The following is a 15,471-nucleotide window of genomic DNA, read 5'->3' on the forward strand; positions in this document are numbered from 1 at the left end:
GAGATATGTAATGAATTGTAGACTCTGTTGTCTCAGTACCTTTCCAGGGATTCCTAACAGCCAAATCAGCAGACATACTCTCCAGAGAACATAACTTCTCTATCTTTTCCCTAGTTTAGCTACAAGACACAAATAATACAGAATCCTGTTCACTTCAGTGTTCTAGGACCTCAAGGCAGTCTCTTATTCTGACTGTCTGGGCAAGTATCCACAGCTAGAATAAGTCTGGCTCATTATCACATCTACAATCAACAGTTACAAAATGTTCATGGTTACAATCTGACAAGCCATTGTAAGTGTTTATTGCATTGGCTATACTTTGTTTCACAACTCCTGCTTGCAGCATGTGATAATGGCATTCTGCCATGTTTAGAAAACATGAGTTATTCCTGTGGTTGGGATTGGGAATTGGACTTCAGATTTTGTGAAACAGAAATATGTACGTCTCCAGTGAAGTCCTCAAACCCTACAGTCAATGTGCAGCACCTAGAAGATGAAGATACAATTTGCTGTTTCTTTCATGGTTTGTTACAACCATTATATACACTTCTACTTTTTGTAATAATATCATAAATGGGCATAGCCTATTAAAGACATTGGGGAACTTGGTTACTGATGGGGATCTCAAAATAAATTTAATGCTCTGATCTGCGTGTGGGTGTCAACATCTTTTAAGTCTTATGATTTTCCAAAGCCATTTCAGAAAACATGGTCTGGTTACAGTGTTCTCTGTACAGACAGATCCCCCAGTGTAACTGAGAGAATACCTAACACAGTACAAGAGAGAATGATAACTAGAAGAACTCCTTTCTCTAAAAAATGCAATGTAAATACTTCAGTAAGTGCATCATTAGGACTTCCCTAAAGCAGTGGAGAATTCTGTCTCTAAATGCTGGAATTAAAAATTCACCAAGACTCTGCTATAATCCAAGGGAAAGTATATAAATGATGCAATGAAAACATCCCTACAATACTGGGGAATGTTTTGTCTAAATGCTGCATTCATAGGGGTTCAGAAAAGCCACATCTGGTGATACTTGGTGGATTTTATAGCTAATATTGGAATAATAGGCTCAGGAAGGGTACTCTGTAATACTGCAGTCCTAGCCATGTAACTTGTTATAATATGGCTAAATGTAAACATACACGTCTAGGAACAAAGAATGTACGGCATATTTCCAGGATGGGGCAATCTATCCTGGGAAGCAGTGGCTCTCAAAAATATTTGGGGGTCATGGTGGCTGACCAGCTGAACATGAGCTCCGAGTTTGATGCTGTGACCAAAAGGCTAATGTAATCCTTCTTAGACGCATAACAGGGAAATTTCAACTAGGTGTAGAGAAGTTATTTTACCTCTGCACAACTGTTGCTGCAATACTGAGTCCAGTTCCCGTATCCACAATTTCAAGAATGATGTTCCTAAATTTGGAGAGAGTTCAGAGAAGAGCCAGGAGAATGTTTAGAAGATTAGGAATCATGCCTTCTAGCGATAGACTGAAGGAGCTCATCTATTTAGCTTAAGAAAGAGAAGGGTAAGGGTTGACTTGATTACAGTCTGTAAATACCTACATGGGGAACAAATATTTGATAATGGGCTTTTCAGTATAGCAGACTAAATATAACAAGATCCAGTGGCTGCAAGCTGAAGCTGGACAAATTCAAACTGGAAAGAAGGTGTACATTTTTATCAGTGAGTGAAATTAACCATTGGAACAATTAACCTGGGATCATGGTGGATTCACCATTACTGGCAATTTTTAAATCAAGATTGAATTTTTTTAAATATATGCTCTAGTTCAAAAGGAATTATTCTGGGCGAATTCTGTGAACTGTATTATACAGGAGGCTAGTCCAAATTAACACAATTGTCCCTTCTGGCCTTGGAATCTATGAATCCATTAAATTCCCTCCATCCTTCTACTTCTTCATTTTTCCTTCTGCCTCTCACTTTTCTCTCCTGTGTCTACTAGTGTGCTGTTGTAGCTGTTGCTCTCACTATTACCTCATGGTGCAATGGCTTAAAATTTGCCACAAATCCTACAAGATCAGTTGCTTTTCTGGAATAGCAACTTCAAGATGGTGGGCCTCTTGCGACATCCACTCCTCTTATAAAATGTTTACCAATTTGGGGTGAAATTTCAGAAGAAAACCAGTTCTTGAGACTGAGACCTCTTCCAAATAGGAACACAAAAAGCCTGTCATTTTCCCTTCCTCAGGCATAGTTTTGATATTGACTTGGAACCAAAACTGTAGTTACTAGTTCAGATTAATCTCTCTAAACATGAATACCCTCAACATTTTTTATTGACACCATTTATTTAACTTATAATACTTGTATACACCATCCCTTTTTCTCTCTTATTTCTCACATCCACATTTCCAGTGTGCCCCACTCACAGGTCAAATTAGGCTTTTTATAAAGCTGATCAATGCTGGGGAGAGGGAGAAGGTGTCTCGACTGAGTTTTTCCTTGTATGTTGGAAACAATCTGTGCAGCCTTCTGTCAGTTTTAACCATTCACATTCTGCTGCTGCTTTTGTGGATTCATAACCATTATATGTACTTTTTAACTTCTACTTTTTGTAACAATATAATAAATGGGAAGTGCCTATTAAAGACACAGGAAGTTTTCTACTGATGGGGATCTCAAAATCAAACCCCTTTGGATAATGAAAACGTTGGGCCAAATACTGTAAACTCTTTAAACCTTTGTGCCAAACTCATCTTTGGTACAACTCCCAATGGCTTTAGTTAAGTTACTCTAGGGATGAATTAGGCTTTTTACATTGTGTCCTCATGTGATTTTCCATTATTTCCAAATTTTGGTTGCCCGTTCAGACTGTGTAACATATTTGTAAGTTAAAGGTGAACAATTGACTTCATCATGTAGTGAATTATATTAAAACAATGTAATTCAGTTGTCCTGTGAATTAACAATGACTGCTTAAAAGAAGTATTATTTTGATTACAATTGCTGTGTATGAAGATTTGATTCAGTCAATAGGAGTTACCAGATGATATATTGAGGAGTTTGTATGCCCAAGATGTTTCTGGGAGCACTCAGATAAAAGTTAAACTTTGGTTTTTTGGTTTTGTTCCAAGAAGCGATTACTTCTAGCTTTGACAATAACAGTCAAATCCCGGAAAGTGCTGAGCACTTGCAACTCCCATTGAACCAAATCCTGAGGTCTTTATGGGTTGATTGTACTTTAAAGGCTCAGCTATGAATTGGAGATGATGAAGAGCCTTACCACTCTAGGGGGAGCTATGCGTGAAGACTGAGTAAAAACTGAAGCCTAGATTTTGCTGGCCCTTACATGAGTGCTTAGCAGGGAGGAAGGGTAAGTTTCCTTCCCACTTGCACGCTAAAGCTGTGCAAAATATTTTGTTAATAGTTTTGTCCAAAGAATGGGGGGGATTCTGAAAAACATTCATTTTGACATTTTCAAAATGAAATGTTTTGACTTTTTGTTTTTAAATAAAGATGTAATTAAAAAAAACCCATAAAAGTAAAAAAGGCTAAATGAAATATTTCATTTCGGATCAAACAAAATGTTTTATTCAACCTAAAAACAAACTTTTTTTTTAGTTTTTTGTTTCAGTGACAAAAATTGAAAAATTGTTGTTTTGGGTTTACCTGAAATGAAAATGTGTTTGGATTATTTGATTCAGCCACTGAATCAAAAAATCAGTTATTCTCTTAGCTTTGTTGCACCATCTGTGTGTAAGGCAGAATTACTCTTTCCCTGCTCCCCTGAGGATCCACAACCCTTCGTGGGGTGGGAAGGAGCCCTTGAAAGGAGCCCTGGGGTCAGGTGATCGGCAGTGTCTGGCATGGCTTCCTCCACTTGGGTCAAATGTGCATCACTTTATCAAATGCTCAGGCCTGTCGACTGTTCCTCTATGCATGCCTCAGCGAGGCGTGAACTCTCACTCTGCTTTGTGTTTGCCTGGATCTATTCAAGCCAGTGCGGCACACATTTGGGAATATTACATAGCTGAGCTTCGTAATCATGCATGTGTCTTTGCAAGAAGCATATGATCATAACAATAATGTTCAGTATGTCATGAGCATTCCACAAACACCTTACAAGACATACTTTGCCTTAAACAATATACAGTTACACTATAAGGATGAACATGAATGATATACAAATCACACCATAAGGGTATACAGGGGGTACAGCATGTCACATCGTCTCTCACCAGCCCAGTCTGTGATTAGCAGCTGGAACCCAGATCCATGGTAAGAGCTCCCAGCTGGGGCACCCTCAACCCCATCTCCCCTACAATAGCCATATTTCACGGGAGAGATCAGATTTCATGGTCCATGACACATTTTTCACAGCCATCAATTTGGTAGGGCCCTACCTATGACACAGTGGCTGTAAGAAACATGAGCTTTGCTGTGAAATCATTGATTTCACTTAAATCCAGTTTAAATAAAGCATCATCTGCAATAAAGAACTGTTGCTAACCCCAAAAACCAAATTGAGGGTGTAAAGCCAAGAGGGCATGAAAGATGTTACAAGATTAGTGATTTCTATACTGGGATTGCCACTGTTTACTTAGATGCTATCTCAGGAAGCCTCTTCCTGTCACACACAAAGGCCAGAAGAGGATAGCACTAATCCATTTCTTGCTTTCTTTAAGGGTTGTAAAGATAGACAAATTAAATATTCCACTTAAGTAGGTAATTCAATGACCAATGCCATCAGCAAAATTAATGGAACAACCTGACACCAGCCATTAGGAACGGATATAGTACGAAACTTATAGAAGCTCTTTGATGTGATGGGAGCTAATGTAAGAACACAGATTAGGCAAATGTGGATGAGATAGACAAACAGCCCATTTGGGGGAGTCAGAAGGCTGCATGGTGAGAAAGTTACATGAAAAACAAAGAAAGTCAGAATTTACAAGGCCTGAAGATCTGGAGAACACATTTACCTTATGAGGATCCATGAGACAGCAAAGCATAACATCAAAGTTGCTGGGCCAGATGGAAAGGGAATTGGGTTGAGTACTAACTGAGGAGCTATCTTCACTTGTTACTAAATTGTATCAACTATTGTATCACTAGCTTCTGGTAGGCTTCTAGATTCAGCTGTCAGTCTTTCAGAACTGCTGGCCAGCTTTATCCTATGTTACGGCTTTTCTATATATGAAAATTAAACCAGAATCAGGTAGGGTGTGCACTTCTAAAGACTGGAGTTAATCAAGAATAGCTATCCAGAATAACTCCCCATGTAGGTAAGCCCTTACTTAAAGAACAAATAGAGCTATATCTATGTCTGTATCGATCCCAATATATATAATCAGAGAAGTAAGTGCTTGATGCAGATTTTCTGGTGTTAACTGATGTAACTTACAGAGTGAAAGAGCCAAAGGCTGGGGTTGGAGGAGGAAAATCAACAAGAGATCTAAGACGAAGATGAAGCAGCCTGTCTTGATTTTTTGTATAAACCTCGGGCCATTCATTTCACTTTTCTATGACTGTAAATAGGGATAAAAGCCTAGACAGCTGGCTAGAGAGACAAGGTGGGTGAGGTAATATCTTTTATTAGACCAACTTCTGTGAAAGAGAGAGGTTTTTGAGCTACACAGAGCTCTTTTTCAGGTCCAGGAGAGGTACTCAACTGGCTGGCATCTTTTGTGGATTAATCAGTTATGTTTGCAGAGCAAGTAGAATGCTATAGAATTTATTTATTTATTAATGATATCATCCAACCTAAAAAGGAATTAAAAAATAACCCAAATCTTTAAATCTCCCATCAGCAGCTCTTTTTGCTTCAAAAATGGGGTTTATAACTGATTTTTAACTCAGGGGAAGATAGAAATGACACCTGCCTTGTTCCCAAGAGATCAGATAGTACCTCATCCCAAAATATTCAGGCAAGAGAGAGTCTTAGTTGAGAATATTTTCTTGCCATTACTACATGGCTGTAGCAAGGTAGTGGCGGGAATCCCATGCTGGAAGATTTCTCAGCTCCTCCCTACATTCCTTAACAGTCCATTTCTCAGCTACTCTCTCTCCTCTTCAGACAGTTGATTCTTGGCACTGAAGAGAGGAAATAGACAACTCCTACCTCTTTGTCCCACTTCTGACCACCTGCAGTGGCTAATCCAATCTCAAGGTTTTTTCCCAAACATCTTCCCTCCTGTCACAATTGTTGTTCTGAAAATAGGACAGAGTTGCAGGAGATGAGTTGCTGAGAAACACTATAGTAAGACTACCTCCCATTAGAGATGGTAAAGTACATAAAAATGTCAATTTCATTATGAAAAACAACAGAGATTGATTTCTTAATAGGTCAGCTCTCAGGAACTACTGTGTGAGAGTTAAAGTGACTCTGTTAAAACAGATGTCCTTACCTGTAACTCCATCTGGCTCCCATTCAAGTCAATGCTATAATTCCCAGGATCAGACCCCTGGTTACTGATGATACCTTCAATTATTAAAACAGGGAAAAAAAATCAAATGCGCTTTTCAGCATTTCAGCATGCTCGTTTCCTTTTGCATTATGTTATTCATTTAGGGGACACAAAAAGGGCTAGTCTTTTCCACTGTATTCTAAGCCATTTAGCTTTTTGGTTCTCATGTACCGGGTTATTTAAAAAACAAATAAGCCTATTGTCATTTAAATTAAAATATAACATTCAGGAGAATGTTTGTTTCTGTTCAGTAAAACCTTTTTGTTAAAAACCAAACCAAGCTTCCTCCCCTAAATTTAGGGTCTAAACTACTGGACAGAATTCCTTTAAGTATATTTTACAGAGCCTCCATTTCCCCAAGCTTTTTTTGATCTTTAGGATTTGCTTAAAAACTGTCCACTCATCAGAGAGAGAGGCCAAAGTTGGCTAGGTTTTCAAAGGTTCATGTGTAAAGTTAGTAATGCAAATCCTGCAGGCGGTTACCATTTACTCAGAAAACTGTCTGAAAAAGCAAAGAACCTTTTTTCACTTGCCAGATATGATCAGACCCATGAACACATGGAAACATTCTACCTAATCTTTAGCATATTGAATCTCTTGGTATACTCAACCGTGCCTAAAGAATAATTAATTTAATTTTGTGTTTATGGCACTAAGAATTCTTTTTAATACATTTGGCCCTCAGGAGCATGAACAGTTGGGGAATGAATAATGTTAAAATTGATGCATAGTTAAACCTAGCTGGCAAGGTAGAACAAAAACACCCAAAGCACCTCTTCCATGTCTATTTGATCACAAAATTGTAGTATATGCAGACAAATTATTCCCATGGCTTAAAATGGTATTCAGAAAGTAATTCACTGAATAAGCCATTTTAAGAATATATTTTATTAACTTTGCTACTGCAATGGATTTATAATTATTTAATATCTTTGGCTTATAAGGCAGGGAAGTGTACTCTTGTGAGATTCAAACAGACTGTCTTTGGGAAGGACATCGGTAAACTCAGATATTGCTGTTTTCAAATTAATCTACTACTGGCAGCATCAATAAATTGTGATTTTTAACCGCAACTTTGTGGACATAGCTTAATTTAAATAAGCAGTAGTAACTGACGGTTGTGTTTATGCTCCGCATCTTAAGTTCGTTTTGAGGCACAAGAGTCAAAGACGAAATAAACTACAAAAGCTATGTGCTGGAGGGGGCTATTGGGTGGGTTTGGTGTGAGTGGAACGCCTCTTCTCTCTGGATATTGCTAAATCATACCTGCCATGTATGACTTCCCTAGACTCAAGAGCAGAAGGGATCATTTTGCATTTCAAATAGACTAGATTGCACCACACAGTAGATGTTTTTTTAAAAAAGAATGTTCCCGTTCCCAGGAAGGATATGCTGGAACTCCCTACCCTTACAAGGGATTCAGCACACCCACAATCTAAATGATGCATTTGTGCACTGTGCTATGTGAAATAAACTCAGGACAGTTGCAGGAAAAAAGTATAAACACTTCCAGTAAATGTACTTAAAATAAGTTTGTTTTCCAAGCAATGTTGTCATGACAAACTGCTTCTGCTTAAATGGTAAACCAGATGACTAGATCCCAAAGTCAGTTACCCCTCCTATCCACAACACGCAAACCTGGGGTCATGAGGCAAAGGGCATTTCTTTTGATGGGGTGAGAAGGAAAGCCTTTGTGTAAATATTGGCAATGTATCACTGGAAAGAGTAGGGGTAGAGGACAATCAGAGCCAAATAAAATGGATGTTAATGTGGGGGAAAAAAGAATGAGGGAAACATAGATGCTTTTGCAACCACATTCTTTATTTTAAAATACTTCTATCTTCCTATTGCTTGATTTAAAAAAAACACAAACCAAAAAAACAAAACTAAAAACCTCCTCCCCACACACTGAATAGGAAGCTGGCCGACTGTTTATGGGAAACAGGTAAAGTGACTGTGCACTAAATGCTGTCAAATAAGTAAATTAAACCAACTGAAAAAAATAATGAAAAATATTTTTTCTCAAATCCTTTGTTATAATAATCAAAAAGGATTCTTTTAACAGAAGTAGATAAGGGAAGTTTTAGATACAAGGGTGACTTCTAAGTAGACAGTGTACTTTTTATATTGCTGGCTTCTCTGGATTTTATATTGAAATAATTGAAGAAGTAAAGGAGTAATCTAAAATTCACCTCATAAAGCTTTCTGTTGTTTGGAGGCCTAGTGGCCCTCATTGTCATGGCTTATATGGAAAATGATCCCTGATATTTTTAAAAAATTGATAACTTGTAGAAGCCTCTTGGCTCTATCTCTTCTACAGAAGAGGAGGCTGGTGGTAGTATGAATATTTCTTCTTCGAGTGCTTGCTCATGTCCATTCCCAGTTTAGGTGTGTGTGCCCATCCACTTTTTCCCCTAGTGGTACCCATACAAGCCGGCTCTAACGCCCCATGCAGTGGCACACACATGCACCCGCATATAGGTGCTGCCAGCTCCCCCTCCCTCTCAGTTCCTTCTTGCCACCAATGACGGTGCTGGAACATCTCTTGCCTTCGCAAGTTCTCTTTCTAAAATCTAGTGATTTATTCATTGTTCTAGTGTATTATATCAACAGGCATGGGGGGGCCTGATCTCCTACCCTATGCAAAGAGGCCATGCACTTCTGGGACTTTTGCATCGGTCACAATATTCACCCAATAGCAGTTCATCTCCCAGGGGTAACAGCTCTTTGGCGGACCATCTCAGCAGGACCTTCTGCTCTCGTCATGCGTGGTCTCTCCATCCAGAGGTTGTAGCTCACATCTTCCAAAGGTGGGGCAATCCGAGAGTGTACCTCTTTGCCACCAGGGACAATAGGAAGTGCCGTCGCTTCTATTCCCGTCAGGGCCTCAGTGTGGGCTCCATCACCGACTCCTTTCTCCTCTCCTGGTCGGGGAGCCTCCTGTACGCCTTCTTGCTGATACCTTTGATCCACAAAGTCCTCCTGAAAGTGAAGAGAGACAAGACTAGGTTTCTTAAGGGACTGGGAAGGCTTTTCCCACCGATAAGAGACCCTTCTCCTTAGTGGGGTTTGAACTTGGTCCTATCCAGGCTCACTGGACTGCCTTATAACCCATGGCCCCATGCTCCCTCACATACCTGTCCTGGAAGGTCACCTTCCTGGTCACTATCACATCTGACAGGTGAGTGTCCGAGATCAGGGTACTAACATCAGAACCACCATACATGGTGTTTTATAAGGACAAAGTCCAACAACGCCCACATCCGGCCTTTTTGCCTAAGGTGATATCCCATTTTCACCTGAATCAGGAGATTTTCCTACCTCACTTTTGCCCCAAACTACAAAGCTCCAGTGAAGAGAGGTGCCTGCACTCTCTCGATGTCAGAAGGGCCCTGGCATTTTACATCAACAGAACTAAGCCCTTCTGTCATTCTACACAGCTCTTCATGGCGGTTGCAGACCGGATGAAGGGTCAGCAGTGTGTCTCAAAGTGGATCACGGACTGCATCCAAGCCTGTTATGAGCAGGCTGGAGTCGCGCCTCCAGTGTCCTTAACATCTCACTCAACGAGAGCTCAGGCGTCATCTGCGGCCTTCCAAGTGCATGTCCCCGTATTGGACATCTGCAGGGCAGCTACCTGGTCATCAGTACATACCTTCGTGTCCCACTATGCCTTAACACAGCAAGCTTGGGACAATGCTGGCTTTGGTAGAGTGGTGCTTCAAGTGTTACATCCATGAACTCCTGCTCGCCTCTGGAGACGCTGCTAGTGAGTCAACTAAATTAGGAATGGACATGAGCAAGCACTCGAAGAAGAAAGAATGGTTACTTACTTTGTAACTGTTGTTCTTCGAGATGTGTTGCTCATGTCCCATTGCAAACCCAGTGCTTTCTCTTCAGTCAGAGTTCCAGCAAGAAGGAACCGAGAGGGAGGGGAACCAGCAGCGCCTATATGCAGCCGCATGTGCGTGCCGCTGCAGGGGGCGCTAGAGCTGGCTTGTATGAGTACCACTAGGGGGAAAAGTTTTCCAGCACCGGTGCATGTGGCGCGCACACGCCTAAATTGGGAATGAACATGAGTAACACATCTCGAAGAACAACAGTTAAAAGGCAAGTAACCATTCTTTATGGTGACAGAAAGAATAACCTTGAATGCCTCCTCAAAATCCGAAAATCAGTCCTTTGCATAGTGGAGTGATTAGAATCGGAAGGGCAGGACAGGGCAGGACCATCCAAAATGCTAAAGCCAGCTCTGTGTATCTGACCTTAATTTATGACTGTAGACAAAGGAGTACACTCTTCTGAACTTGATCCCACCAAAACAAGGTTGGTGCATGATACATTGCTGATGTAAAGTGCTGTTTTTTGAAAGAATAAAGGAGTTTGTTTTTCAATTCCAACATCTTTTATAATCACTAAGTGCTCTGTTATCCTGTATGTGGGTTATTCCCACGTATAGGCTAGGAAACAAGATGGGTTTGTACTCAGTTTCCTTTTCATTGCTCTATCAGCAAAGAGCAGGGCAGCAGCACAGTTGCCCCAACCCTGATCCAGTCTGCCTTCTCCAAATCCACAAATTTGGATGTCTTGTGAGCTCCTGTGGAGGAGCATCTGAGGTTTTTAGAGACAAAGGTATAATGTAATGGAAGTGCCTCTACCTAGCTAGGATCTGCAGGTTTTGACTCCCCTGTGTTCACAGAAATGGAGCAGAGCATTTGGGCATGTAATCAATTTTTGTTTATTGTAAAGGACTTAATAAACATACAACTCCAAAATTTCATAGCACTGTAGTTTAACAGAACTTTTTAAAGGATTGCTGTGAAAGCTAATAAGAGACTAAGCATTTGAATGTGTACATCATGTATTAGCCTGAAGCCTGCTGCTCTGCTCACCCCCACCTTTTGTACAAAGAGTTCCTCTGTATGGCTGTAGCCTTCACTGATTATTTTAGAGAGATCTCTGTAAGATCCTCTGTATTATTTTAACTACTCATCTGATCTAGCAGTTACAAATTCATTCATTGGGGCTGTGCTGATAGTAAACTACAGAAATACAGGATGTTTTCACCTATAAGGAAAATGCTTTACATGTGTAGGACTATTGCGCTTTAAAAGTATAACATTGTAATTGATGTGTTTGAAAAGTTATTGGCTCACACCTTGTAGAATTAAAAAAAAAAAAAAAAAAAAGCAAGGGTTTTGCCAGCTTGGCCTCTTTTTGCAGTGAATAAGCTTGTAATGAACTAAAGTTATGGGTGCGATGTTGGTTCTACTTCACTGCAAAGGTACTTTTTTTTTTTTTAATCCATTTGGTAATGAAGTTGGTAAGGAAATATAATTTAAATGGGAAATAGTGCATGTTAAAGCACAGCAGAAATCTGTGATGAACTGCAGAGAAAGAATGAAAATGGAATAAATTATATAAAAGTATAATTTAACAACTGTGGAGGTCCACACTAAGAAGTCTGTGAAATCTGTGTCCTACTTTCTGCTTCACTGAAGTAGTTCCAGAATGTGATGACATAAATAATAGAAGGCTCATTATAATCCTTGCTGTCCATAATGCTAGCAAACAAGATCAGCTAACGGGAGTTTTGCGAGGCAGTTCTCCAGGTGAAGGAGGAGTGATATATGACCGTTGGGGTGAGTTAGTTGTCTGTAGTATGTGTGTTTGTGTCTGGGGTGTGCTTGCTGCTTGACTGAAGTATGTTGTGTGGTCTGTTTGTTGATCCTGTTATTGTGTGGTCTGTGTGCTGATCCTAGCAGCTTGTTAAGCAAGGCTGAGAGCTTCTTAAGGAGGCTTTGATCCCAAAGCCCTTTAGCACCCACCAACCCTTAACCAGGGGGTAGGGCTACTCAGGGAAAACCAGGGTTTAAAAAGCCCACTCCTAAGGGGAGTTTTGCGAGAGAGTTTAGAGGCGGGGGGGGGAGGGGGGGAGGGATGTAGATATACTTCATTAACATTCTGTAAACTAAAGACAATAAACCCTCCCACCCTATAAAGAACAAACAACAATAAAAGAAAGAGCTGCAGGAGTAAGAAGAGAATACAGGCAGAAGTCCAGCAATAGAGTGGGGGCTATCCAATTTATTGCATTGAATGCAGCATATATGATTATCTGCCCAATGGGCATGTGTGGCATATGTGGGCATTTGGTGCAAGCAGCTTCTGGCCCTCAGAGACTGCATATGGGCTTTGGAGACCAGGGTGCCTGTATTCACTTGAGATGTTTAGACAGACTTATGTGTAGTGCTGTGGACTAGCCAGTGGTCATGGTACATGTAGATACCGGTGACATAGGGAAGGACAGGAGAGAGGTCCTGGAGGCCAAATTTTGACTGCTAGGAAAGAGAATGAAGTCCAGGACTTCCATGGTAGCATTCTCTGAAATGCTTCCCATTCTACGTGCAGAGCCAGTTAGACAGGCAGAACTGCAGGGTCTCAATGTGTGGATGAGATGATGGTATAGGAAGGTTTAGACTTATTAGGAACTGGGGAATATTTTGGGAATGGGAGAGCCTATACAGGAAGTATGGGCTCCACCTAAGCCAAAATGGAACTAGATTGCTGGCATATAAAATTAAAAAGATCATAGAGCAGTTTTAAACTAAGGGCTGGGGAAAAGCTGACGTGTGGAGGAGCACGTGATTCGGACAGAGATATCCCTTGGGGAGGATCTATTACTGGAGATTCTCTGTATCCTACTAAGGTGGAGAAGAGGGAAGAGGATAAAATATGCATAAGATCTGATGAGAAACAGTCAAACGAAAAAGAGTCCCATTCAGTTACATCACATAATGGCAGACAGCTAAAAAGTGACAATTTTTAAGTGCTTATATACAAATGCCAGAAGTCTAAATACTAAGATAGGTGAACTTGAGTGCCTTGTATTAAATGAGAATATTGATATAATAGGCATCACAGAAACTTGGTGGAATGAGGATAATCAATGGGACACAGTTATACCAGGGTACAAAATATATTGGAAGGACAGAATAGGTCATACTGGTGGGGAATGGCACTATGTGAAAAAAAGCATGGAGTCAAATTAAATAAAAATCTTAAATGAACCAAACTGTGCCATAGCATCTCTATGGATAGTAATTCCTTGCTTGAATAATAAGAATATAGCAGTAGGGATATACTAACGACCACCTTCCCAGGATGGTGATAATGACTGTGAAATGCTCAGGAAGATTAGAGAAGCTATAAAAATAAAAAACTCAATAATAAAAGGGGGATTTTAAATATCCCCATATTGACGGGGTACACGTCACCTCAGGATGGGATGCATAGATAAACTTTCTTGAACCCTTAAATGATTACTTCTTGGAGCAGCTAGTCCTGGAACGCAGAAGACAAGAGGCAATTCTTGATTTAGTCCTAAGTGGAGCACAGGGTCTGGTCCAAGCGGTGAATATAGTTGAACTTCTAGGTAATAGTGACCATAATATAATAAAATTTAACATCCCTGTGGGGGTGGATAACACCAAAGCAGCCCACCATAGTTCTATTTAATTTCAGAAAGTGGAATTACAGAAAAATGAGGAAGTTAAACAGAAATTAAAAGGTACTGTGCCAAAAGTGAAATTCCTGTAAGTTTCAATGAAACTTTTTCAAGACACTGTAATAGAGGTTCAATTTAAATGTATACCCCAAATTAAAAAGCATAGTAAGAGGACCAAAAAAGTGTCACTGTGGCTAAACAACAAAGTAAAAGAAGCAGTTAGAGGCAAATAGGCATCCTTTAAAAAGCAGAAGTTAAATCCTACTGAGGAAAATAGAAAGGAGCATAAACTCTGGCAAGTGAAGTGTAAAAAGATAATTAGGAAGGCCAAAAAAGAATCTGAAGAACAGCTAGCTAGAACAGCTAATCAAAATGTAACAGCAAAAATTTTTAAAAATACATCAGAAGTAGGAAGCCTGCTAAACAACCAGTGGGGCCACTGGACGATCGAGATGCTAAAGGAGCATTCAAGGAAGATAAGGTTATTGTGGAGAAACTAAATGCATTCTTTGCATTCGTCTTCATGGCTGAGGATGTGAGGGAGATTCCTAAACTAAGCCATTCTTTTTCGGTGAAAAATCTGAGGAACTGTTCTGAATGAGGTGTCATTAGAGGAGGTTTTGGAACAAATTGATACATTAAACAGTGATAGGTCACCTGGACCAGATGGTATCTATCCAAAAGTTCTGAAGAACTCAAATGTGAAATTGCAGAACTGCTAACTGTGGTATGAAAGCTATCATTTAAATCAGCTTCTCTACCATATGACTGGAGAATAGCTAATGACATCTATTTTTAAAAAAGGTTCCAGAAGCAATCCCAGTAATTACAGGCCAGTAAGTGTCACTTCTGTACCAGGCAAATTGGTGGAAACTATAGTAAAGAACAGAATTATCAGACTTATAGATTAATACAATTTGTTGAGGAAGAGTCAAAGGGAAATCACACCTCACCAATCCACTAGAATTCTTTGAGGGGGTCAACAAGCATGTGAAGAAGGGTGATCCAGTGCATATAGTGTACTTAGATTTTCAGAAAGCCTTTGACAAGATCCCTCTTCAAAGGCTCTTAAGCAAAGTAAGAGGTCATGGCATAAGAGGGAAGATCTTCTCCTGAATCAGTAACTGGTTAAAAATAGGAAACAAAGAGTAGGAATAAATGGTCAGTTTTCAGAATGGAGAGACGTGAATAGCAATGTCCCCCAAGAGTCTGTACTGGGGGAACCAGTACTGTTCAACGTATTCATAAATGATCTGGAAAAAGGGGTAAACAGTGAGGTGGCAAAATATGCAGATGATACAAAACTACTCAAGATAGTTAAGTCCAAAGCAGACTGTGAAGCGTTGCAAAGGGATCTCACAAAAGTGGGTGACTGGGCAACAAAATGGTAGATGAAATTCAATGTTGATAAATGCAAAGTCTTGCCCATTGGAAAACATAAGTCCAATTATAAAATGATGGGATCTAAATGAGCTGTCACCACTCAAGAAAGAGATCTTGAAGTCATTGCGGATAGTTCTCTGAAAACA

General features: G+C 40.0%; 1 protein-coding gene across 2 annotated transcripts in view; it reads left to right on the forward strand.

Moving 5' to 3' along the window:
* FBN2 (fibrillin 2) overlaps positions 1 to 15,471 on the forward strand; it is a 277,388-nt gene that overhangs the window by 52,893 nt on the left and 209,024 nt on the right. The window lies entirely within an intron of this gene.

The sequence above is a fragment of the Emydura macquarii genome, unplaced genomic scaffold (assembly GCF_026122565.2).
Source record: "Emydura macquarii macquarii isolate MOO-44397 ecotype Brisbane River unplaced genomic scaffold, CSIRO-AGI_Emac_v2 contig_2897, whole genome shotgun sequence".
Lineage (NCBI taxonomy): Eukaryota > Metazoa > Chordata > Testudines > Chelidae > Emydura > Emydura macquarii.